This window comes from Lissotriton vulgaris, chromosome 2_1 (assembly GCF_964263255.1).
Source record: "Lissotriton vulgaris chromosome 2_1, aLisVul1.2, whole genome shotgun sequence".
Lineage (NCBI taxonomy): Eukaryota > Metazoa > Chordata > Amphibia > Caudata > Salamandridae > Lissotriton > Lissotriton vulgaris.
In genome coordinates, this window is record NC_141687.1 from 1,039,018,722 (window position 1) to 1,039,045,331 (window position 26,610).

Sequence of the window (26,610 nt, forward strand, 5' to 3'; positions counted from 1 at the left end):
TATATCCACGCGAGGAAGAACTCTGTGTAATTCCAAAACCCCAGCCGGGGAATCGACCCTGCATTCTCCCACCCCTTCCAAAAACTTTCTAAATATCTTTTTTCACCTTCTGTATGGAGTTAAAGGCCCCTGCATACCGAGCCAATTCCTTCAAAAACTCTTCCCCGAAAAGGAGACCCTTTGCCTCCTGACCTTATTCTTTCCCTGACAATTCTGCCAGTTTTGGGTACATTTTCATAAGCAGGCTCTTCATGCATTCTAAACACAGAGACGCGTTTGCATTCCCCAACAAACAAACTGCTTTCTGCATCCACTGTCTTAGCTCTAAAACATTTACAGAGCTATCTTTGAGATATGCCTCTTCACAAGGTAAAATATTTTAGTTAGGGGACCAAAAGCATCTAGTAGGTAATCCTGACAGCCCTTTAAGCCTTTATTGAGACCTCGTCTTGGGTCTCTACCCAACTTATTAAGAAATGCCAGCATCTTGGCATCCAACTCAGGAGTGTAAGCCACCTTATTGGCTAGGGAAGGCCTTAGCACTCGGAACAGAGTCTAGTCCAAACGTCCTTTGGCATCTCCCTCCTTATCCAGTATTCCAAGTACTCAGCCACATGCTTTATTGGGACCCATTGAGGGGATAGTGGGTGCTGAATAGTATTAGGGTCAAACATAAGGTCCCCTAAATGGTCCTTAACCTGCTCCAAACTTTCCTTCTCTCTCCTCTCCTTTTTAACTCTCTTCTTTTCTATCGCCTCATTCTCTGAGGTATCAAAGTCGGAAGAGCAGGGGATTACGATATCCCCACTGCTAAAGGATTCATCACAGGCAATAGCCTTGTGATCCCCTTGAGCAGCCTTTATAGGCTTACCACATACATCCTTTTGAGTTAGCCTATGTTTGCCTTTCTGATTAAAGGCCCCTTTCTCCTTGCTGAGTTTCTCTTTTGAGAGGTTTTTCCTGTTTTGAGTGCCTTTCCTGACACTACCACTCATTGTGGCCTCACCTGCCCCCTCCTCTACTGACCAGAATTATTCTTCCTCTACCTTCCTTCCAAACCTACCTTCTAACTCATCAATGCAGTCATCCAATGTTTCCCCTACTGTGCAGCTAACACAGAGCCTGCCTTGTCAACACACTCCTGAACTCTGCCCTCAACATTAGCCTCAACTACTCCATCCTTCTCCATGTCTCCTAAGATAAACAATAACACAGTAAAAACCTTTCCTTTAAAAACCTTTCCTTTCCCTTTCAAAAAAACCAGTTTGCTACCATCAAAATCTCCTCACAACATCAACATGAGTAATCACTTTAGCCTGCTGCACTTTTGACCTCAAGTGTAACTGACAGGGAAATAAACAGTTTTCATCCTCTTTGCCAGTCCAAAGGATGGTTGTCTATACCTAAACTCCAATTCATCATTTGAAACCGATCCAAAATGGCCGCCACATCACGTCACTCCTGTATGGTGGCCTGAGGGGAAAGAAACTCCAATTTTCATGGACTAAAGCAGGCGTTAGGGCGGAGGCACCGAAGAGGGTGAGTAAACTTCCCTTTTTTTAAAGCTGTTTCCTTAACGTTAAAGGTGATCGAACTCGCTGCGTTAACAGAGTCTTGTTTTCCCCGCAGGGAAAAATTGAAAAATTGCAAAGCCAGGTGTGTGTGAGCCCCCGATGCCGATTATCTCATCAGGAGCCCGCGGTGCGTACCAACTGCAATTGCCGAGCAGGGCCTCTGTGCCTCTGAGGGCTTGGGATTCCTCGTGAGGTTTGGTTTCAACTAGCTGCTTGAGAACACCTGATTTTCTTCTCTGCAAGCAATTTTAAAACAGGTAAATTTTTACCCATTCCAGCCATGCGCGAGCCCCCACCTAAGTTTAGGCATACGGGTGCCGGGGCCATACGCTATTCAAATGCCCTTCTCTTAACTCTGCGTTAATTAGGGCACCAGGTCCTCCCCTGAGTCAGGACGACTATGAGGGAAGAAAATAAAGACCTGACAAGGTTTAAAGAGCTTTAGAAGCTGATCAGTGTATCCTGGGCAATTAATCTCAATTCAGCCCCTATTCCTAACGGGCAAGCCCTATCACAGGGTCATTCACACCCAATTTGACGATAAGAAAAAGGTGGACTTATCTTAGTTCTGAGCAGCAACGAAGAAGGAAGATGGCTGCCACACAGGGAGCTAAATAGCCATTAGGCTGAGTTGTCTTATGGGGTCTTGATGCTCCTCCATCTCTCCTTGAGCAATCAACAGGTGCGTCTAGACTCATGAAGGGTAGCAGAGAACCAGCTGGCTTTCTTGGAGTATTGCTTGCTTGGGGCTTTCTTCAGGGGAGCCAGAGTGTCAGTGCAGTCAGAGATACGTGCTGAAGTATTAACGTCCGTGGATGTTGGTGGAGGGGCTGAATGAGGTGGTTACCTTGTTCTAACTTCTGCATGGGCAGCGGTGGGCGTGGTGGTGTACAGTGGGTTTGGTGAAGGAGAAATAGGCGCATCGTTGGTCGATCCACAGGAGCTTGGTTCTGTGGCTGAAGGTAATGTTGTCGCTGGTGGAGAAGATGGGGTAGAGCATGTGTCATGCTAAGTGAGTTGGGGAGGTGACCAGTGGTTTGAGTCAGACGGTGGAGAGGTTCTCCAGCTGGGATGAGGTGTTCTTGTTGTCGATGTGGAAGTTGAGGTTACCAAGGAGGATAAAGTTCATGGAGGACAGAGCGTGGGGTGTGGTGTAGTCGATTGTGGAGTCTCTGAAGGGTGGGCGGGGTCCGGGGTCCTGTATATGTGGGTGCTGCAGAGGGTGGTGCTCGGGTTGTTCTGGACCTTGAAGTGGAGGTGCTCCATGTTGGTCAAGTGGTCGTCCACGTGGGTGGTGAGGCACAGGGTGGTTTTGTGTATGATTGCAAGGCCTCTCCCTGGCTTGTTGATGCGGTCCTTGTGAATGATCTTGTAGTGTTCTGGGATGGCAGAAGCGATGTCCGACGTGAAGGTGGAGTTCATCCAGGTTTCCATGAGGAAGATTATGTCAGGGTCAATGAACTCAAGCAGGTCCTAAATTTCCACAGCGTGTTTGTGGAGGGAGCGTGTGTTAAGCAGGATGCCGTTGAGGCAGTCGGGTCTGGTGTTTGTTGGTCGTGCGGTGGGTGGAGCTGATGTGCGGTTGCAAGTGAAGGTGCATAGAGGGTGCTGGTGTCATAGCAGTGGATGGCCCGAGCACCAGGGCCTGTCATGCCGGGCACAGCCCAGCCACAGATGGGCACAGATGGGTACTCATTTGTCACGCCAGCCGCTCTCTTCCATTGTGCACGGCCACAAAGCAGCCACCATCAGGTAGCATGAGGGGGAGGGTTGGACTGCTGGGAGGTGGGAAAGCAGCACTGGAGGGGGATGGGCTGTGGGGAGCGAGCAGCATCAGGGGAACGGTGAAAAAAGTTGCTAAAGTGCAAAGTGTAAAATTAGAAAGAAAGTGACAGAAAGACAGAAAAAGACGAAAAATGAAGATGAGCCAAAAGCAAAAGATAAGGAAAAAAATGAAAGAAAATCAGAAAGAAAATTAAAGTCCGAAGCAGAGACAGGAGAAAGAGCAGCAGCAGAGCAGAGAAGCTCCCCACTAGATCACCAGGAAGGGCCTCGAACTAGTGGACCAGCGAGGGTCAGGGGCAGCAGCTAGCAGGCGGTGCTGTGCGTGGAAGTGAGCAGTTCACTAACAAATAAATAGCAATACATTTTGTAACTTTCATCTTTTTACATAGACTACCTAAAGGAAAAGAAAACCAACCTCCAAACCAACAAACTGCCAGAAAATATCAACCAATACAAAGAACCAAAAATATATAATGAATTGAATATGCATAAATATTAATTTAAAACCTCTACCAATCAACAAACAGAAATATACCTAACTCACTAAAACCTCAACAAACTTGCAACAAAATAGCATATTTAATTAATATAACTTTGTTTCTCCTTCAGCAGAAAATTCAGCAACTGCTCCACGTTAAAACGAGATAAAAAATCTTCAAAACTGTGCAAAGCATCTCGACTAAACATACAATTAAGTAAATACATTGAAAGTAACCACATTTAAAAATATATATTAATAACAAAGAAGCAAAAGTCAATTTATAATATATGTATTCAGTTAAATTATTTACAGATACAATGACAGACAAGGCTAAATATATCACTTCCCATGAAGGGAAACAAGTAGTAAACGATATGGGCTACACCTACAGCCAAGAAAATGCATCAGCAGAAACCATACACTGGAAATGTACTAACTATTATTTGAATGCATGCTAAGGGAGGGCAACTACAAAATATAATTTTGCAATAAGTGTAAAAGAGCACAACCTCCCCACAGATGTTACCGAAACAGAGATTGGAGAAATCTTCCAAGATAGAAGAGAGGCCAGCGGTAGCTCCGGGGAACCTACAAGTAAAATCCTGAAAGACATACTATTCAAAGTTCCCATATATGTAGCAAGCCAACTTCCACATACCCCACTTTTAAAATGTGTATTTGCATGCACTAAAACAACCGCCAGTGATACACCACCTGCCCTAGAAAATACCAAGACATAGATATACCTGACCATTTAAAAATAACACATCATTAGAAAATGTTCCTGTTACATGACAATTTAAATAATGAAAAATATACTGCTGCAAACAACTTAATGAAACTTACCCAAAACCAAATCTGGATGATGGATGGGACCCTCAAAATGTGTCCCAAACCATTCACTCAAACATACACCATACATGGTGAATATGAAACCACCAATATCCCTTGCGTATACGCTTTACTACCAAACAAACAAAGCAACACCTACTATGAACTCCTAAGTAATATAACATACAAATAACTATTACCCCCAAAAAATAATCATAGACGTTGAACACGCTATGATTAAAACAATTCAAAAAATATACCCCCACTCAGCCATATAAGGCAGTTACTATCACTTTAAATAAAGTATATGGCGACACCTTTAAAACATTAAGGGCATCATTACAATGTCGGTCGGAGTTGCCTCTGACCAACATCGATGTGGTCTCAGAACTGACCGACCTCTGGTCAGTGGTCCCAACACTGCAATTGCATGCAACCACACATCGTACGGTCCCAAGCATCTATTTCTCTATGGGAGCTGGTGCTGCAGTCGGAAACAGCAAACACAAGGAGATGATAGACGGAGTGCTAAAACTTTTCAAACATTCACCCCCAGTCACAGATCTGGGTTAAATCCATCATCATTCTTTAGCTCACTTTGCCACCACAGTTCAGACACAGCTATAAGCAAATCAGTCTTGACCCTGTACCTCATGGGAACAGTCCAGCCCGAACTGCCAAGCCATATCTTCCCTGGACCGGAAACAAGCATCCTGGGACTGGTTTAAGGCTAACAGCCCTCTTCAGCCAGGCCAGCTTGAATCCAGTGGCAATGTGGACCCACGTCTGGGCATTCCCTGCCAACTAAGGGCGAACAAAGCAAACACAAGGAGATGATGGACAGAGTGCTGAAACTTTTTAAACACTCACCCCCAGTCACAGATCTGGGTTGAATCCATCATCATTCTTTAGCTCACTTTGCCACCCCAGTTCAGACACAGTTATATGAAAATCAGTCTTGACCCTGTGCCTCATGGGAACAGTCCAGCTCGAACTGCCAAGCCAAGTCTTCCCTGGACCGGAAACAAGCATCCTGGGACCGGTTTCACCCAGGCTAGCTTGAATCCAGTGGCAAAGTGAGCAAGGGACCCACGTCTGGGCATACCCTGCCAACTAAGGGTGAACAAAGCAGACACAAGGAGATGATGGAAGGAGTGCTGAAACTTTTCAAACACTTACCCCTGGTCGAAAACAGGATGCAGCACAAGCTCCCATAGAGAAATGGAAGTTTCGGTTAATCCCTGCCACAGGGTGCACTGTGGGTGCCCCCAACCGGGGGCGGCTGTTGCAAGGGGACCCTGCTCGGGCCCCTAAAGTCACTTTCCCACAGGCTTTTCATGTCAGAAAGTCCAAAATGAAAAGCGTGTGGGAAACCGACATTGTAATCCCGACGACGGAAACGCTGTTCTTAAAGGATTACGTGCCGGTTCTGCCTGGCCGACAGGCTCCTTGAGCCTGTTGGAAGCCAGCCGGAATCACTGAATGATTTCAATTCCAACCACCGTATTTGTAATATGGCAGTCAAAATTGAACCCGAAGATGTCAGTCGGAAAGCCTCTCCGACCGACATCAAAATCAGGGCTAAGTGTAGAATACTCCACTAACAGCAAATTCGTTTTCGAAATCCAAAAAATTATAGTACCAGATAACATGGTGGATGTCTATGACAGCACCTTGGCACAAGAAGCCAAAACAAACAATAGGGTGGAAGGATGCCACAATGCCTTCTAATTAACACTATGGAGACCTCAACCTACAATATACAAATGTATCGAAGGATTAATTAAACACTAATATAGTAAAAAATATATAATATTTTTTTTTTTAATGGCTCAATAATCAACCCCAACCAGTGTAAACAAATTCAATACATAACATCAAACACATACTACATATATTCAAAACAATTGGATATAATAATAACATAAACATTGCATAGACAATATATTACATTTCCCACTCACACAAAAATAGTAAAGTAAACTTTCTGTTTTGTAGCTGCAGATCTTTCTCCATCCTCACGTAATCAAAAATAGTAATCCACAAAACGATAAAAATCTGAAAGTAAAAAGCCGACCAAAAAATGCAAGCAAATAAACAATCCAATGGAAATCACTTGAAGCAATCCAGAATATGTAGGCTCTATAAAAAAACTTTAAAAGTATTTAAAAAAAGAACTGTCCCAGGATACCAGTGTAAACAAATTCAATACATAACATATATTCAAAACAATTGCACATAATATTAACAGAAACATTGCGTAGACAATATATTACATTTCCCACTCACACAAAAAGTAATAAAAACTTACTGTTTTGTAGCTGCAGATCTTCACAATCCTCACATAACAAAAAACTGGAAATCAACAAAAAGGTAAACATCTGAAAGCAAAAAGCCCCCCGTAAAATGCAAGCAAATAAACAATTCAACCGAAATCACTTGAAGCAATCCAGAATCTGTAGGTTCAATAAAAAAATTGAAAAATTATTTTAAAAGAGAACTGCGGGGGCGTGGCCAAGATGGCGGCATGAGTTGATGTGTTGCTCCTGAGCTCCTGCCAACGGCCTTGTATAGCGCTGGCCTAGAGCCTCTTTTAGCTCCCTGTCGGCTCTTGTTTGGGGGTCGGAAGGGTCCCGACAGCATTTGGGACTGGTTTCGACTCAACCCTGGTGGTGGTTGGGCTTGCGGAAGCAAGAACGCGAGATCGTCGGTGAGGGCGGGGGAGCCGGGCTGTACCGCCTGGGAGCAGCGGAGGACACGTGGCGGACCTGTGGATGGGGGCCCGATTCGCCCAGAGGGAGCTGTGACTCGTGTGGTGGATTCGGTGAGCGGACCCGGGCAAGAGAGACGACGAGGAGAGACTGCTGTAGCGCAGGACCGGTGAGGTCCAGCTCACGTGTGGCCTATGCGAGGGCCATGGTCATAGGGCCCTAGCGGGGGCTGCGGCGGACCCACAGGCGGGTATTATCGCTCCCCCACTAGGGGGCAAAGGGAAGAGAGGGGCGGCCCTGCAGACTCTAGCAGCATCGAGCGAGGAAGAGGGGGCTCGCTTAGAAGGTTCCGAGGCATGGTGAGGCAGCGGCGGAATGCCATCGGAGTGGGGCAAGGTGTGCGGCCTAGCCCGCGGACATCTACAGGCCTGGGCCTGTGCGGAGGCAAATGTGGGCTCACCAGCGACTTCTGACTCTCCCATCCCGACCGGCAGCCGGGGGGCAAGATCGGTGGCAGCAGCGGATAGGGCCTGAGCTGCTTTGGACGGATTGCGGTGCCCCCCTTCCCCTCCTCGATCAGACTTTGTGCTGTGGTGTGGACAGCGAGGGCCCGGAGCGGATTGGGTCTAGCACTGCACCAGAGAACCTGAGGTGAAGGGGTCCCCAGGAAGGCCACCTGCTGAGGCGCTGCCGGCAGCTATCCGGAGCGACGCCTGCTGAAGCCAGGAGCCTGCGAGTCTATAGTTGGTCAGGTAGGCGGCATTTTGGCTGGTACAAGGGACCCTGGTGACCTGGGACCACAGGGGAGGCATCGGGCACGCTGCATCGTGGGGATCCATCATGCCCGCAGGGCCAGGAAGCCTACCAGGGGAGGAGAGGCCCAACCGCCATCTTGAGACCGGGATCTGGCAGGTTCCAGGCCTGAAGGCTTGCAGTGGTAGTGGCACCCCCCTACAGATGAGCGCTGGAAGAGATACGGCCCTGAGGGTTGAATGAGAGTGTAACTGTGTGGCGGAGCACCTAGGGACACGGCGGTGTGGAAGTGGAATCTGAGGCCTGCTCTGGTCCATCGCAGAAGTGAAAGTCTGCACTGAGACGGTGCTTGAGAGAGACCTCCCAGGGGTGTTGGTCTAATGGGCCCATCTGCGCCCCCTTCGAGGACCAACCCTAGAGAGGTACGAGCACAAGCTAACTGGAGACACAGTGGTTGACATAGCTCTGAGGGGCATGGGAGCTGTGTGGTCGGCGCCAGACTGCAGTGCGGGTTCGGGAGGCGGGGGTATCCTGACATTCCAGAGTGCGAGGGTGGGCCCTTTGGACTGCACGGATTGCTGGAGTCCAACTCGATACTCCTGGGCCTGTCCACTCAATTGGAGTCATTGGGAGGAAACGCGCCCCATCTGTGAATCCTGTGGATTCTGGTATGCGCAATGTCCACCTCCAGGGACGTAAGGACAAGACCTTGAAGGATTTGTTTGCTAAAGCGCAGGAGAGTCAACAACCTGACCCCATGGTGGCGAGTGTTACTCAACCCACCTCTGGTCGAGAGGACGGATAGGAACCTATCACCAAGTCCTTCCTGGAGTCCCTGTTTAATACCCTGCGAGATGAGATCCACACCCTGAAACGGGAATTCAAGGAGGAGACCAAAGAGGTTCGCAGAGACATGGACGGTATTGGGGAGCGTGTGGCGGACCTCGAGGGCAAAGCGAGGGGAGGGACACCGAGATAGAGGCACTGCAGCAGGAAATTATACGGATCCATGACAAACAAGTAGATCTACAGACCCATCTGGAGAACCTGGAAAACCGCTCCCTGCACCATAATGTCAGGATCCGGGGAGTGAAGTTGACTGAAGAAACGAAGGATCTGTTCCATTTTGCACGAGAGCTCTTCAACCACATACTGGGGCTCCCTCTGGATATGGAGCTTTGCCTGGATAGGGCGCACCGGGTGGGTCCTCTGTGCTATGCCTCGGCCCCACCCGCGGACATCTTAGTATGTGTGCAGGACTACTGCACCAAAGAAGAGATCCTTCAAAAAGCCCGCCAGTTGCCCCCTCTCTCCTTTAGAGATCAGTCGCCAGTCCTGTTCCAAGATTTGTCTGCCCTCACTCTGCAGAAACGCAGAACCTTTAAACCAGTTACGACATTACTGCCACAACTCAACATCTCCTACAGTTGGGGCCACCAGTTCCGCCTTGTGTTCAAATGGGACAATAAACTCTATCTCCCTGTCAGAAGCCTGCAGTTTACTGGGCATTGACCCACCAGCTGAAGAAAGTGACTCGACCAGCCCAGTCATGGAATGCAACAATTCTAGGCCTCAGTGGCGCCAACAGAGGCGGCAACGTCGAGTGTTTGAGGAGGGCCAGCGTGCTGCAGTGGAGGCGGCTGCATCAGAATTAGCTTCGACCCAACCTGGCTGAATTTTCTCATTTTTATGGCCAATAGTTTGCTTGTTCTCGGCTCTGGGCCGTTGGCGGGAGGGAGTACATCGGAAATCAACGAATTACCTGTTTTATTGTATCACCAAACATCTGCGGATGATGGACAATATGTTTGAATGTATTTTTCTTATCTTTTTGGGGCTTTCTGTAGGGGGTGTGGAGGGGAAGGGAGTTTAATGTTCTTTGTCCACCAAGCCCTTAAGTTTGCATCGGCACCCGTGGAAGGCACCCTTTGGAGTATGGCACTAATTGGGCTCTTAGATCCTTTCTGGAGCTTAAAATACTCACACGTAATTTGAGAGGGTGAAATAACACAGTTAAGCGCAGGGCAGTACTGTTATGCTTAGAGCAAGCCCAAGCCGACATCTGCCTCCTACAGGAGACGCATCTCTTACAACGAAACTGCCACCGTCTCCGATCTCGGAAATTCCCTCTATAGTTTTTTTCCTCTAACTCCACTAAAACGGCGGGGGTCGCTATACATGTGTCCCAGAGATTTAAGGGTAAAGTCCTACACAAGTCGGCGGAGATTAAGGATAGATTGTTGACTTATAGGTTTTCTTTAGGCTTCACTATGTTTACCATTGGCTCCATCTATGCACCCAATGAGGGTCAGGAGAGGTACTTTCACACTGCACTTACAGAAGCCACGTCTATGCCAGACCGCTACATAGTGCTGGGGGGTGACCTCAACTTGTTTTTTCACATTTTGGATAGGTCGTGTCAGCGCACCACACAAGCGGTAGACCTTTCCGCAGAGGGACTGTCTCGTTTGAGCGAGTTAGGCTTCAGGGACCTATGGCACAGCTTCCACCCCCAGGAGAGGGACTATTCTTTTTTTTCTAATGCGCATAAAACATATGCTCATCTAGATTATCTGCTCGCGACCTTGCCTACTAAGGTGGAGATTGGAGTCGCCTCCATGTCTGACCATGCCCCAGTGACTGTTGTCCTTTCCCTCCCCGACTCTGCACGCGCAGCGGACATGGTGCCTTAGAGAGACATTTTTGCACCGCAAGGAAGTGGTCACACGAATACAGCGCGTTTTCACAGACTTTCTTTCCCATAATAGCAACACAGATGCCACACGTGCGATACAGTGGGCAGCCTTGAAGGCTGTCTCAGGGGAGAGTTTATTGCGATCTCTGCCACAGACAATGCTGAAAGGCAACTCAAGCGAGATTATCTAACCCAGCAGGTCAGGGAGTTGGAACAAGTGCACCAGAGAACGGGGGTGCCTAGGGTCTGGAGGCAGCTGAAAGCGGTTAGGCAGCAGTTAGTAGCTATTGATCAAGATAGGGCAGAGTTTGCAGCCTTGCGACTACGCCACGCATATTATATGCAAGGGGATAGATGTGGGTGGTTATTGGCACACAAATTGCATTAAGCCAGACAACAGCAGTCAGTACAGGAAATCATATGGGGAGATGGTCGATGCGTCATGGAGGATCATGATATTGCCGAAGCCTTCAGGGATTTTTATGCCGACCTCTATTCAGGTGATACCACTGGCAACCTAGAGGAAGATGCTTTTTTAGACTCCATTCCCCTTCCAACACTTTCGAAAGATCAGGCGGACCATCTAGAGCGTGACATCAGACCGGAGGAGGTCATTGCTGCCATCTCCTGCCTAAAAGTGGCAAAGACCCCGGGGACTGATGGTTTCCCCGTGAGTTTTTATAAAAAATTCGGCGTGCAGATTGCCCCTCTTCTCGTATGCCTTTTTAACTCTTGTTCAGCATCAGGAGCGATTCCGAGTGATCTCTTGGAGGCCTCCATTGCGGTCATATCGAAGCCAGGAAAGCACCGGCCACAGTGCGGGGCATACCGCCCTATTTCACTTCTCAATGTTGACCTCAAATTATATACTGGGATCTTGGCTCCCCGGCTTGGACCTCAAATGGCTGGCTTAATTCACCCAGATCAGGCGGGCTTCATCCTGGAACGCTAAACCTCGGACAATACTAAGCGGGCCCTACTTCTTATTGAGAAGGCAACACGCACAGCTGGGGAGTACATGATGTTGGCTATCAACGCTGAGAAGGTGGTTGATAGGGTCCATTGGCCTTATTTAGCGAAGGTACTTGAGAAGGCGGGACTGGGACCAAAGTTCCCTACTTACGTCCTGAACTATTACAAATTCCCGGCGGCCATGGTACGAGTTAACGGCTATACATCCCCTCAGTTTGACATTGGGAGGGGAACGAGGCAGGGGTGCCCATTGTCGCCCCTCCTTTTCACCCTTTACATGGAGCCGCTAGCACAGAAACTGAGGTTTAATCCAGGAGTAACAGGGTTCAAATTTGGGGGCTATGTCCACACGATTACCTCATATGCGGACGATGTCCTGATCTCATTGTCCCACCCGAAGACAGTGTTGCCTGCGCGTATTAAAGATCTGGACTCGTTTGGTCAGATTTCGGGTTCAAGGTCAACATAGGTAAATCAGTGGCCCTTGACCTGTCTTTAGAGAAACACACCATGGATCTGCTGCAAGGCTTGTTCCCCATTCAGTGGGCGACGGAGGCAGTTCCCTATCTGGGGATTTGGCTGGCCCCATCCCTGGGGGATGCAGTTAATATCAATTACGCTCTGCTGCGGACTAAGATTCGAAGGGAGTTGGGGCGGTGAAAACACTACCCTTTGTCTTGGTTAGGCAAAGTCATGGCAATCAAGATGAATGTCCTCCCTCAGATCTTATATCTAGATTGGATAAAGCAGACACAGTCGGAAGTGGCTCAGTTCATATGGAACGGGCGAAAGCCACGTCTGAAACTACGACTGGCGATGCTCCCGCCGGAAGGAGGAGGGATTAGGCTTCCAGACTTGACGCTCTACTTTCAGGCGGCCCAGCTGCGCCTTTCGGTGGAATGGAGTAGATGGGAGTCTGAAAAGCAATGGTTGTTCCAGGACCAGGCCCCCCCAACCTATGTGCCTCATATATTACCAGTCTTTCACAAAGAACAAGGGAGACCCTACTCACGAGGAACCAGGGCGATTAATTATATCAAGAACATTGGTTCCAGTGGCGTAATCTAAATTGATAACTTTTAATTGTTATGCTCAATGGCAATGATTATTACAACTGAGGATTGAAAATGGCGGAAAGAAGTGCACTCACAATTATATTGTATAGTTTCAACTTTATAGACTCTTATTGAAGGAAATTTTTTTCATACATATTGATTCATAGGAAAAACACAAACAGTACATAAGGGTGCAGTGTGTCCCAAGTGGGTAAAAAACAACAACCAAACTCACAGTACATAAAACATGAAAGCTCAAAAGGCACAGTGGTTTCCAACTGAATATATATATTGGAAAAAGACCCAGAAAAATTACTATAAATGTAATGAGTGAATCTACGCAATCATAGGCACTCTCTTTTAAGGGTTCTTTTTCACGTGGGCGTCGACGGCGTTTCGACCCTATGGGATTGGGGTCTCGTCAGGACAGGAAATTATAGGACATCTGGTTTCTATTCCTATGATCACCCATGCGTGGTGAAAGGAAAAAGATTCAAACACTTACAAGTGACCCAGCCGGGCACACTTGTAGTGGTCGGGAAAGCGCAGTATGTAGCGCGCAGTAATAGAGTTTCCCGCGGGAAGCTGTTAGACGCGACTGGGCTCTACAGCAACAAGGTATCACCCTTGATAAAATTGAAAACGAACTTACCCCAACCTGATGCATAATCTGACACACGGAATTGGATATCATTGAGATATCTCATATATGGCACACCCATTGCAGGTGTTACCTACATCATCAAACGTTTTAAACTCTATTACTGCGCGCTACATACTGCGCTTTCCCGACCACTACAAGTGTGCCCGGCTGGGTCACTTGTAAGTGTTTGAATCTTTTTCCTTTCACCACGCATGGGTGATCATAGGAATAGAAACCAGATGTCCTATAATTTCCTGTCCTGATGAGACCCCAATCCCATAGGGTCGAAACGCCGTCGACGCCCACGTGAAAAAGAACCCTTAAAAGAGAGTGCCTATGATTGCGTAGATTCACTCATTACATTTATAGTAATTTTTCTGGGTCTTTTTCCAATATATATATTCAGTTGGAAACCACTGTGCCTTTTGAGCTTTCATGTTTTATGTACTGTGAGTTTGGTTGTTGTTTTTTACCCACTTGGGACACACTGCACCCTTATGTACTGTTTGTGTTTTTCCTATGAATCAATATGTATGAAAAAAATTTCCTTCAATAAGAGTCTATAAAGTTGAAACTATACAATATAATTGTGAGTGCACTTCTTTCCGCCATTTTCAATCCTCAGTTGTAATAATCATTGCCATTGAGCATCATATATTACCAGGGTTCCACTGGAATTTTGGGACCAGACAATCGTTAGACATGAATTAACCACATTCCCGTCCCCCCTTACCCCTATCATGGATAACCCAGACTTCACTCCGGGTTTGGACTCAGCGACCTATGCGAAATGGAGGCCAGCAGGATGCCGTTCCTCTATCATATGTATACGACTGAGGGGATAATTCCCTTGTCCCATTTCAGGCAGGAATACGGGCTGCCAGAAGTAGAAGGGCTCAGATACCTGCAGGCTCGGCATTGGGCACCTAGTGAGCAAGTGCGCTCCGTGGCAGATAGACGTCTTACACTCTACGAGTATTGGCTGATCACACACAAGATGGATAAGAAATTAATATCCGATCTATACAAGGTGCTACAAGTAAAATACACACACGTTTATAGTGCTGGTAGGGCTTGCTGGGAGAGGGAATTAGACAGGACACTTAGTCGTAAGTAGTGGGAGGGTATTTATTATAGAGCACAACACTCTGCATACCATACGGGGCTCACGGACACCCTTACAAAAATTGGGGCTTACTGGTATTACACCCCGAACGTCTCCATGAAATGGATCCCAATAAGGATGCACTGTGCTGGCGGGGCTGTGGGCAGGTGGGTACATTGGTACATTTCCTTTGGGAATGCACACAACTCCAGGGGTACTGGAAGCAGATTCTAGACAAGGTAGATGTGCACTTTGATACAGATATCCCCCATCTCCCATCATACGTTCTCCTAGGGCTACCAAACTCTGTGACATATCCGCTGCACTGCCACAGAGGTCACCTGATTGCAATCACACTGGGCTCAGTGATGCAAAACATTCTCACACACTGGAGGACTGCGCATGTTCCTACGCTACATGGGTGGCTCCACCACCTCTGGCTGGTGCTTGGTATTGAAAAGCTCTCGCTGACAGCAGCTGGGGAGGGAGCCAAATATGCAGAGCGGTGGCAGCCCTTCTTGTCCTTGCTATCTTCGGAGTTCTGTGAGGTCACCTGTCCCTGGTACCTTAGATTACTGTGTCTCTCGGAGACGGAGGGTGGAGGACCCGGTTAAACGAGAGGTGGACCTGGGTGCAACAGGCGGTGGATTGAGTAGGGTGGTGGATTAGAGGGGGGGGTTTAGTTATGTGATCTTTTTTCTGTTTTTTCTTATTACGGGATTGCATGCATTAGCTCTCTTAGCCAGTCTGCATTCCCATTAGCATGGTTGGATTCATTAACCCCTTGAGTCTTAATTCTCGTTATACCAACGGATGTGATATCTATGCCAGTCAATGTATGATCATTTGTGTGACAATCCTTCAATAAAAATGATTTAATACTAAAAAAGAACAGCACCAGGAATCCCAAAAAAAGGAAATCTATGTCCTTTTTAAAAAAAAAAACTTACCATAGAAATAGGTCAGGAACAAAGCGTGTAACAGAAACATTAAATACCCTCCTGTATAATAAAGTTCAGTCCCAAATATGCAAAAACATTACACTTAATCATCAAAATATAAATAACATCATATAATTTAACATAAAACATTCATACATTATATCAATTTATTTTTTAAAACACGAATTGACAAAACTGTGCAAAACATCATCAAAAACATGTTTAATAATACAAAAAACACTAAAACAACACTATACCCAACTTTTAAAAATGCATCCTAATCCCCCTACCCTCAAAACCCTTGAAACATCCTTAGAAAAGGACTTACCTGTTGCGACGTACAGCAGCACCTAAACGAGACATGTTTCCTGGAAAAATGGCCCAAAATAACACAGACTACAAAATGTAGCAGTAAAAAAAATGTCCACCAAATGAAACAAAAAAAATTATGAAATCAATAGGAAATATAGTAAAAATGTATAGGACATTTTTAAAAAGTAATATAGTTTTTAAAATGCCAACCTTGTCAAACAAAGTAATAAACAAGCATTTGCAATGCAATCGGTCTCGCCTTTGGACCTTATATGTATTCACATTAGCCTGGGTGCTGAAACATCTATTGTTCTTTAACATGGAGGGAATGTAAGCACCAAACTGCGTGATGTGCCAGGTATGGGAACACATGGAGAGAAATATTGCCTTTCAGCGGGAAATGGTATAGTCCAAAGCTTTGTTTTTGATATAAAATTAGGGCTTTCTGTGGTCATATCAGTGAAAATACAAGATTTGAAAAAAAATATTATTGTCTACGGGTGCTCGTGGAAGGCAATTTCTATGGACTAGAATCAAGAGAAGGCTAAAGTGATTCTGATATTTTACTGACCTCTGCTGGTCGTTTTCTATCAAGAAAGCTAAATAGAGGCAGTTGCCAGACAAATAAAAAAAATAAAGTCCCTCAGCAGAAAGCAATTCTGGTATTTTACTGACCTCTACTGATCATTTTCTATCAAGACAGGTAAATAGAGGCAGGTAAACAAGCAGAATGCTATTCTGGTATTTTACTGACCCCTGCTGGTCGTTTTTTTATCAAGACAGTTAAATGGAGGCAGGTGAACAGAAAAAAAGTCCCTAAGCTAAAGCAGACAAGTCTTGGGGCTGATCTTTAGAGCCCACAAAGTACATACACATATAAGTATAAACAAAAGTATATACAAAAGGTCTTGAATGCTCGACCTAAAAATGTTTAAAAGAAGTTGAGTATAAAGTACACACAATTATTTATTTACAAATTAAAAAATATATATATATTGTGAAAAAATGTAATTACAATGTTAATAAATGTAAATATAAAAAGGTGTATGCATTGAAAAATTGCAAATGAAAATGTACATTAAACAAATATATTAAATATGATATACTGCTGATTTTTAAAGTCATAAATATACTTTTTCCTTCAATTTGTAACAACTTTTATTTGTAATGTAAAAATGTGTTTGTTGAAATGTAAAACAGTACAATAAGTTGAAAATTATAAAAGAAATATGTGTGACATAATTTTATTACACTAAATTGAAAAAAATCTTACACACTAAACTCCATGAAAGTGTTGGGTACTAAAGGAGTGACATTTATTATTTTCACTCCAATCTGAACCAACTCAGGACAAAATGTATTGGGCACTAAAGGGGTGACAATTACTATTCCCACTCCAATCTAAACTAACTTGGTGAAGATATTAGACAATAAAGGGGTGACATTTACTATTCCCACTCTAATCTGAACCAACATGGGGAAAGTGTTCACCCTAAAGCAGAGGTCTTCAAACTATTTGATGCCAAGACCCCCCTGTCAAAAATTTTTAGGTCCTCCTCATCATTGCCAACTATCCAGCGGTGGCCAGCTCAGTAAAGCGCGGTGGGTGTAGCAGGGGGAAGCTGACAAACTATGTATTATTTATTTATTTAACTATACTTAGTCCGTCGTCTATCGACTTCCCCGCCCGTCTCGTCTCACCACGCTTACATGAGCCGGCTGCCGCTGTGTAGTGTAGTTCATATATTCCCAATAGACTCTGCGCATTGGAATAGTATATCCTATAGATTTGACGTAGGACTTAAGTCAATAGGTCTCTATCAAATATACTAAACTTCATTGTGAGTGCCAGCTAGCTCAGAGATCACTAGAAACTTTCTCAAATTCACAAGAAGGGATTTGTTTCTGACAACCGCATAAACATGACAACTTTGTTTCCCAAGAATAAGAATATATCACTCAGAGTCATAGAAACAATAGTAATACTCAGTCAATCGTGCATGCTTCGTTTCTACAGATTTACAGAGAAATAGTGAGATGGGCGTTTTCAATAAAAGGTTTATTGAACAGTCTTCTTTCTTATGCAAGACAGGGGAACTGCTACAATTGTTAGACAGAATGCAAAGTATAATGCTGACAGGGCGAATAGTATCATAAAATAATACTGTAATAGCATTGTATGGTTTCTAAGCCATACAAAAATACATACATAAATAACACTGCTAAAATACTCAACCTGTGCTTCTTAAATACGCCTACCCCAATGTACCTAACCTAAGTCTAGTACGTGGGAAGAAGTTAATATGGTCTTTTGCATAGGTTTAGTTTTGCCAAGAATCTACAAAAGGTTTCTCTAGGTTCTAATCAGCTCCATACCTTAGAATGAAGGAGGTCTGGTATCTCTGTCTCGGGACTCGATTTCCCAACACCCGGCAAGGGGAGCCGAAAACACTGGAGCTAGATTCTAGGCAGAAAAGGGCAGCTTCCTGATCAGTGTATAAGCTGGAGAGTCGGCTTCCTTCGGCACTTGCTGTAGCGAGCTGTGTCGGGCAAGTAGGTCTTCAAACTTCTCCGAAACACCGTATCTTGCTATAGCAAGTGAAGGTATATTTGTACCCTAAAGGTGTTTAGGAATGCCATAGTGGACGTAAAGTCTGGCATATGAACGTCATAAAGGAACCCCTGGGGAATAGTTGTTCATTGTAAAACTAACTGCGTTCTTGGAGAAATCAATATTCAAGCAAGGGGGAGTCCCTAATAGGTATGGGCGAACTTTGCAAATCTCGCGTTCGCGAATTTTGCGGATTTGCGAACTCGCAATCCGCAAAATCCGCGAATTCCCGCGAATTTGCGGATTTTTTTTTTATGTTCGCACAGGTTTCTGCAAGTTCGCGAGGGTTTTGTACAATTTCGCAAATTGCGAAATTGTACAAAACGCGTGCGAACTTGCAGAAACCCGTGCGAACACAATGTGCCCTGTAGGGTATGTGCCTCTTGTGTGAATAAAAGGTCAGAGAAAGATCAGTTCAGCAGATGAAGAGAAAGAAGCTTGGATATTGCGCTCGTGAAAGTCAAGGATGCAAAGCCTATCCAGCATCACAGCTGATTTTCCACGGTAGATTTGGGAAGAAGGCACACCTGTCCAGCCTCGACGACGCTCACAATTGTTTTTGGGCTAATGAATGAGTCACTGAATTTGAGCATCAACTAGTTTGAGCGACCATGTGTGTGTTACTATGCAATCGCCCCGAAGGGCGCAGGGGTCCCTTGAGTGAGCTGCAGACCTGACCTGTGCCCAGCCATGCAACTATTTTACAATGGCGCCAGCAAGCTGCCAGCGCCGTTGTAAAATAGTTACAAAGTTAGCTTGCACAGGAAGCACTGAGATAAAATAAAGCAGCACCTGCTTCGTTTTATCTAGTGGTTCCTGTGCAAGCTAACTTTGTAACTATTTTACAACGGCGCTGGCAGCTTGCTGGCGCCATTGTAATATAGTTGCATGAGTGGGGGTTCAACTTTTGAACCCGTTACGTTCGCAGATTTTTTTTTGCGGATTTTGCGGGAAATCCGCAAAATTCGCGGATTGCGGATTTCCCAAAAATCCGCAAAATCCGCGAGCGTAACGGATTTCCCGCTCACACCTAGTCCCTAACAGCTTAAGCTGGTTTTCCAAGAAATTGTTGTGACGTTTGGTGAACAGATGGAAGTAGCCATGCCTGTATTTGGGTAGCATGAGCTATGCCTAAATAAGGGCTTGATTTCTATGCCTATATAAGGGCAACGTAAATTGTACCTATATAAGGGCATGAATCCGGAAAATTCAATCGGAGCCTAAAACGCCACACAACATCTCACTCCACTTTCGTATGAATGACATTACTAAGTTCTAAACACGTTAAACATATCTAAACATGATGTGTTAAAACCCCACCCAAAATACATAAAAATGGAATGGTACCCGTTGTACACAAAAGCGCATTAATGCTGTACGCATTCAAAGCAATGTTTCATTCTAAGCATAAAGTAGACATTTTTTAAATGCTGTCTGAATGAATCACAAAAATACATTTATGAAATGGCTCGAAAATACAAAAAAGAAAAGGTGCCAAAACCATTTCATGTTTTAATACATATAACTGTTGTTTATGAGGACAAGGTCGAATATTGTTTCTGGAAGTTTTTCAAAGAAGTCTAGTTCTCTATGAATAGTTCTACTTTAAGCAGATTACTTGTGCCAAAAAAGGAAAAAATACAAATTTGGAGAAAAAAATTAATTTTAGGAAAAAGAGTCCCAAAGTTAGAACTTTGTTTTGAAAAATGAAGGTCGAATTTGAGCCAAATCAACAGTCAGTGTTATTGTTTGGAGAAAACAAAATCTTCTAAGTCTGTAAAAAATTCTTCTACCATTGTAGGTGAAAGTTGGATTACCTCGTTAAGAAGATCAACCGCACATAGATGTGAAGCATCGCCGTCAGCATTAGTCGCATTAGCAATGTTTGCAGTGGATGATACCTGTGTGCCGGTTTCCTTTCGTACCTCACCGTCAGCATTTTGGGTCTCTGAGATCTCAATGAATGCCGTCATCAAAATTGGTGGCCACTGGGGACAACAAAGTGCATGGGCCGTTACTGTTTCAAGCAAAGTATCAACATCCATTGGCATGACTGATGGTAGTGTCAGACATGCGAACAGCATGCATTCTACTCCACATAGCAGGCAGCGTAGAACAGGTAAGATGCAATCTTGCCAACGTGGTCAGAATGACAGAAACCATGTGGTATTCAATTCTCTTAAATGAGTTAATCCCAAACTTTAGACGATGCACTCACGACACTTCATCACCAGTAGAGTTGTCTCCACGTTGAATTGGGTGTAGCTTGTGAATTGGCTTGCCATATCAAAGCAGTAGGAGCAAAAATAGTATCCCTGCAGCGAGTCCCAAAATGAGAGGCAATCTGCCAAACACAGAGTGCACGAAGTTAGGAAATATTCCTAGGACTGCTTCAAAGGGTGTTAACAGTCCCAAAAAAACTGTCTTAAATACATGTACAATACCACTCGTATGAAACATGTTTAAGATACGACTTAACATTTCTGAGAAATGGATAGGGCAATTTATAGTTAAGAGGGCATGCATCTCTGCAAAAGTCCTTGCGACTTGCAGATCATAGGTCTCTTTGGCCGAGGTCAGTAGCACAGTTTTTTGCAAAAGAATGGCTTTTATTCTGCTTAAAGTATCAATTCATATAGAAAAGATGTTCAGTGAATCCCATAACAGCGACTCCAGGTCTGTCTTGATTTTAGGAAACAACACTTGCATACAGCAAGTGACCCTGGCGGACACAGTTACCTGGCAACATGCCACAGCAGCTGTGATCGTTCAACATGAGGTAACTTCCATTAGAAAGTTGTCCAAAAAATTGGATCAATCACCGCAGCTGGCGAACCTTGCAGGTGGCAGGATAAGTTGTTAGAGGAACCATCGCAGGCCCCATTTAAATTAATACCCTGACAAAGGAGAGAAAGGCTTAGTGCGTTTTCACCAATTTCTATCACTAAGAAACACTTCTTTCCCCCCACTTCCCAGGATGTCTTAATGTATTCTTTACCCAACCTTTCATTTATGCCTGCTGGTATATCTTTTAAGCAATATTGAAAATGGAAAATTGTAACAGGCATAGTGATTGTTCTGTGTATTATCCATTCAATTGCTGGCTTTTCAGTGACTGTAAATGGCAATCTTTCCAGGTTTTCAATGCTCAGCACCGTATAGTCTGCTCCCCTCTGTGCCAGTTTGATCTGTTGATTAGTGAGATTGAATTCTGAAAACAGTGACGTAGTATTGATTAAACGCCAAGGCACATAGACTGAACGTAGGTTTTGTAACGTCCAGCCTAATAGCATGATAGAACGTAATTGCGACTGACCATGTTGCAACATGACCAAGTCCTGTCACATGATGTCTATGGCAGAGGATACTATGCTGTCCAAAGAATATATCCTGGATGACAGAGTAGTTAACCCATTGTCAACTACAGAGAGAGTTTTCTCTAAATTAATACAATCAATTTATTGTATTCTTTCTGCAGTCTCTGCTTGCTTAATCTTCCATACTTCATTATAAGCAGCATAGATACCGGCGTATATAAAACGTTTATTACCCGGTGTCTTGGTCCTAGCAAGAATTAGCTAAGATCAGGGCCATCTTTAAGTAAAGATAAGAGTTGATTTACATCCTTAAGTGTAGCTCTATGTAGCCAATCAAGTCAGAGCTTCCCTACACTGTATGTTGTTACTATTCCTGGATGCTGTCTTTGAACATATCTTGGATATGCCTAGTGAATGTGAACCCCGGTGTTTTATTCAGGAATCTATCTTGACAGGTGTTTGTGTCTGTGGGCCAGATTAACCCTTTTTTTCATATATGGATCTGTTCTGTTGTTATGCAAAATAATATGTATGTCTTCCTCCCCCTCTGAAGTGCTACTGCTATCAGGTGTAGGTTTAGGTATGGACGGATTGTGTTGGTCTTTTATCTTGGCTAACTCAAGGCAAGATGTCTGTTGGACACTGTCAATCAAAAACATGATTTGTTCTAGGATGATGCAGGCTCTGAATAAGGCTTCTAATCCCTGCACTTGCCATTCCTTTGTGCCCCAGACAGTTTGTGTCTCAATGTTGTCTTTCCAAAAGTCAAAACCTAGTGAAGACAGCTGAGCATAAAAGGCTGCAGAATAAATGTGCTTGGTATTTCTCAACATACCTTTCATTCCTGTCTTATTAACATTTTAAAGTAAAATGATTCTAGATTTGAAACATTAAAACCTGAAAAGTATGGAAATTTCCCCAAAAATGTTTTTGAGCTACCCTTTGGTGGTGTAGGACTATGTTCCCATTGGTTATACATCAATACATTTCTAGGGTTTGCATATTTATGCAAGCAATGATGGCCATAGTGATTTTAACAATACATTTGTTCATAATCTATTCATGATTTGTAAATACAGCAGACATGTCTAAGTCTGACATCATATTATTAACAGTCTCAAAGTCCCAATCATCAGAAAAGGTACTAGATGAAACAAAGTCAATAAAGGAAATCTTGAACTGGTGTGGAATCTTCAACAGCTCCAACAGGCCAAAAATGTAATAATCAGTTCTGTCCCAAGCTATACCACCAGGTATAGGAACGGCTGTGATGTTCACTGATAACAAGTCTCTTTGTTCATGATGAGATGATTTGTGTGGCTTGAGTTGTAAGTTGATGTTCTTACTTGCTGTGTCCTTTTTAACATATCTTCCATTTATCAGCATTCCCAAAGTTATTACCAGAGTCATCCAAAGTAGAAGAAAAAGCACACCCAACACAATCCAAAATTCAATCCATGGTGAAACCAGGTATGTTCTTTACAGGTTACGAAAAAGGTCTGTTGCTTGTTCATTGAAAGTTTTTTTAGCTGGCGTTGTTTCAGGTTCGCTAGGATCCTCGGAAAAAGTATCAAAGTTAATGAAATAGCCAGAGGCAGTTCTGCCAATTGTTGGGATTGCCTCAGGATTTGATGAAATCGCTGGAACCACTTGATCACATGTTACATTTGTATAGTCAGATGCTATTTCATTGTAGAAAGGTGTTTCTTGACGAACTGTTATTTGGGTTTATTAGAGGTACAAGTTCCATAGCTTTGTTGCATAGTCCTTCATTTCGCACCGCATATTCTTCAAAGGTGATGAGTCTCTCAGTTTGAACCTTTTGGATAGTAGCCACTTGGACTACTGCTTATGATCGGCAACATGATGTGGTTTGACCAGGTCGATGGACACAAACCTGTTCTTCTTTTTACCAGCAAGGGGCGGCAGTAATACTGTTCTTGATCTGTGGATTGCTAGGAAAGGTACTGGTTGTCTGTAAGAAGGTCCACATTCCTTCTTGTCTGCGATCTTCTCTCTGACTAGATTCCCAAGCTTAGGAATCCAGGCAGGCCTTGCTGGGACAGTCGGTTTCTCTTCAGTGGTTGTTAGCTTCAGGAACACGTTACTTTGTTTCGTTCTTATTTCATTTAAGTCCTGTAAAACAGCCAAACGATCTATGAAATCAAAAGGTTTTTGGTCTACCACTGAAGTCTGAAAATCGAGGTCCAATATTATCATTCTGGTCCCAAAGAGGACTTCATATGGAGTGATTCCCCCTAGAGAACTTCTTGGCAGATTATTAAGATTACGTTGGACACTTATTAGATGTTTTACCCATCCGTCACCCGAGCCTAATACCCTAGCTGTTATAGATTGCTTTATGTACCGTTTTTTTCTCTCCACTACCGAATTTCCCTCAGGATGGAATGGACTAGAGTAACGCAATGCATCGCACAATTTGGCCATGGCCTCCTTGTAAGCTCAATAGCTAAACACAGGACCCTGGTCAGAATGTAGCGTGCCAATAAAGACTCACAAATCTTTTATAACAGTTCAAGCGTCCATATCCAAATGAACCTTGTCTTACTATTTGTGGGATCGCATTTGTCCATAGGGACGTCTGCGTTTAGAAAGTCTAAGACTGTCTAACAATGGTGTCTGTACTGGGCAGGCTACACTGTAGTCAGGTATCTGGTGGAGTTCTCTGCTGCGATCTCTATTGCAGTCATAGCAGTTAATTGCAAATGTGTGAATGTGAGCATTCATCCCTGGCCATCAGTACATCTATTTTAATTCTACTATAGTCTTAGAGATCCCCTGATGTATCAGACCCTCCCCCAAATGTGCTTTGTGTATAAAAGCTACTCCATATTTCCTGTTTGGAATTACTCTATCCCCCAATCAGGGGATTCGAGCAAAAGGAAGGGAGTTTACATCAATTATATATGAGTATTTGAGTGGAAACTTATTAGGTAACGCTGCACCGCTGACTTTGCTTGAAGCATTGACAGCTAGCATTATTTAGCCGTCTATTTTTGTTTTTGAACGAGTGATTGCAGCTACGGAAGATGTTTGCACAGCTGCCTTCGCGGATTCATCAGCCAATGAATTCCCTGCAACGTGAACGCCATCACGTTGATGACTCAGTGTATGTATCATGTGAGCGTTTTGTAGTCCTTGTCGTAACCGAACTACTTGTTCCCAAAGAAATTTATGCTTGATTGTGCCACCGTTTGCATTTTTGTTTTGAATCCAGTTTTGCAAGTATTCATTGTAATATTGAACACAATAATACGAATCACACACTATGAGTCATCTTGAATACTCGTAGTTCAGCTTGCTGAGCTATGCAATCTCCTAGAGATTGAGTTTTAGTTTTAGTGACCATTGGTCGGAATTTGCCATTGCGCCAACGACCTTTAACGATCACGCATGCAGCATTATAAGCTTGTTTACCCCCATAGCAGGTTTAGCTGATCCGTCAGTATAAATTATACATTCATACTGTTCTAGAGGCAGAATTTCAGTAGGCTGGGGACATTCTTATTCATATTGTAGAAATGCTTGTGTTTTCAAATAAGGATCAAAAACGTATTCAACGTCTGTTGCAGCAAGAGAATTAACCCATTTTATCCATCTCAGATGTAAAGCTTTAGCATTCAGAATGTTCGCTTTTGTCACTGCTTCTAAGGCAGGTACAGGTGTAACGACCATAATACGCTTGCCCTGTGCGAGGGCTCTCTCTTTTGCTACTGCAGTTTGAACAGCTGTCAGAATTTTTTCTGTTGTAGTGAATTTCATATCTGCATGTGTGTACAAGTTTGACCACTGCGCCTTCACCGGCCTGGTCGCCCCCACGCTCCTCGTGTCTCCTGAGCCTTCCTTACCTGCCTCCTGCTGCTGTGCCTGCCTGCCTGCCTGCACGCCTACGCCATCAGCCGTCATCCTCGACAACAAGCGCACCAGCCGCCACAGGGCCGCCCGCCAAGCCCGCACTCGCTTTCCCGCCGCTGCCTGCCTGTGGCCCCGCCCCCCCCGCCAGCCGATTGGCTCACACGCTCCTGCCTCCCAGCGAACCCTCCCTCCCGGCTCCCTTCTTATGACGCCCCCAGAGCGACTGCGCAGCGGACGCGCGCAGCGGGAGCACCGACTGAGTGCCGAAGGTGCGCCAAAGGTAAGCCCGGCTGCGCCCGTCCGCGCCTGGACCGCGGCCAGTGCCAGGACCCCTGGCTCCCGCAGACACCGGCCCACCCGCCGGACCTACGACGCCACCGAACTCTACGCACTCAACGCCGGTAGAATCCCGGGCTGCCATCGAGCCACCCCGAGACGCACCCACGGACCCTTCTGCTGCCACTCCTGCAAGTTCACCTGCATCCGGACCAGCACCGACCAAGCCGAACTCCAGCAGCAACCACCTCAAGTGCATCCTGATCAACACCCGCTACATCCACAGACACGCCGTCGAGCTCTGGAACCTGCTCGACACCACAGCCCCAGACGTCGCCTTCCTCACGGAAACCTGGATGAACGCCTCCTCAGCGCCCGACATCGCCATCACCATCCCGGACAGCTACAAGATCATTCGGAGGGACCGCGTCAACCAAACAGGAGGAGGCATCGCCATCGTCCACAGGAACGCCATCCGCATCACGACCAACACCGACGACAACCTCACACCCACCGAAAACCTGCACTTCCAGATCCACATCAACCCCAAGACCACCCTCAGAGGCACCCTCATCTACAGACCCCTAGGACCACGCACACAATTCTGCGAAGACTTTGCCGACTTCATCAGCCCGCACGCCCTCCCCTCCGCTGACTATATCCTCCACGGGG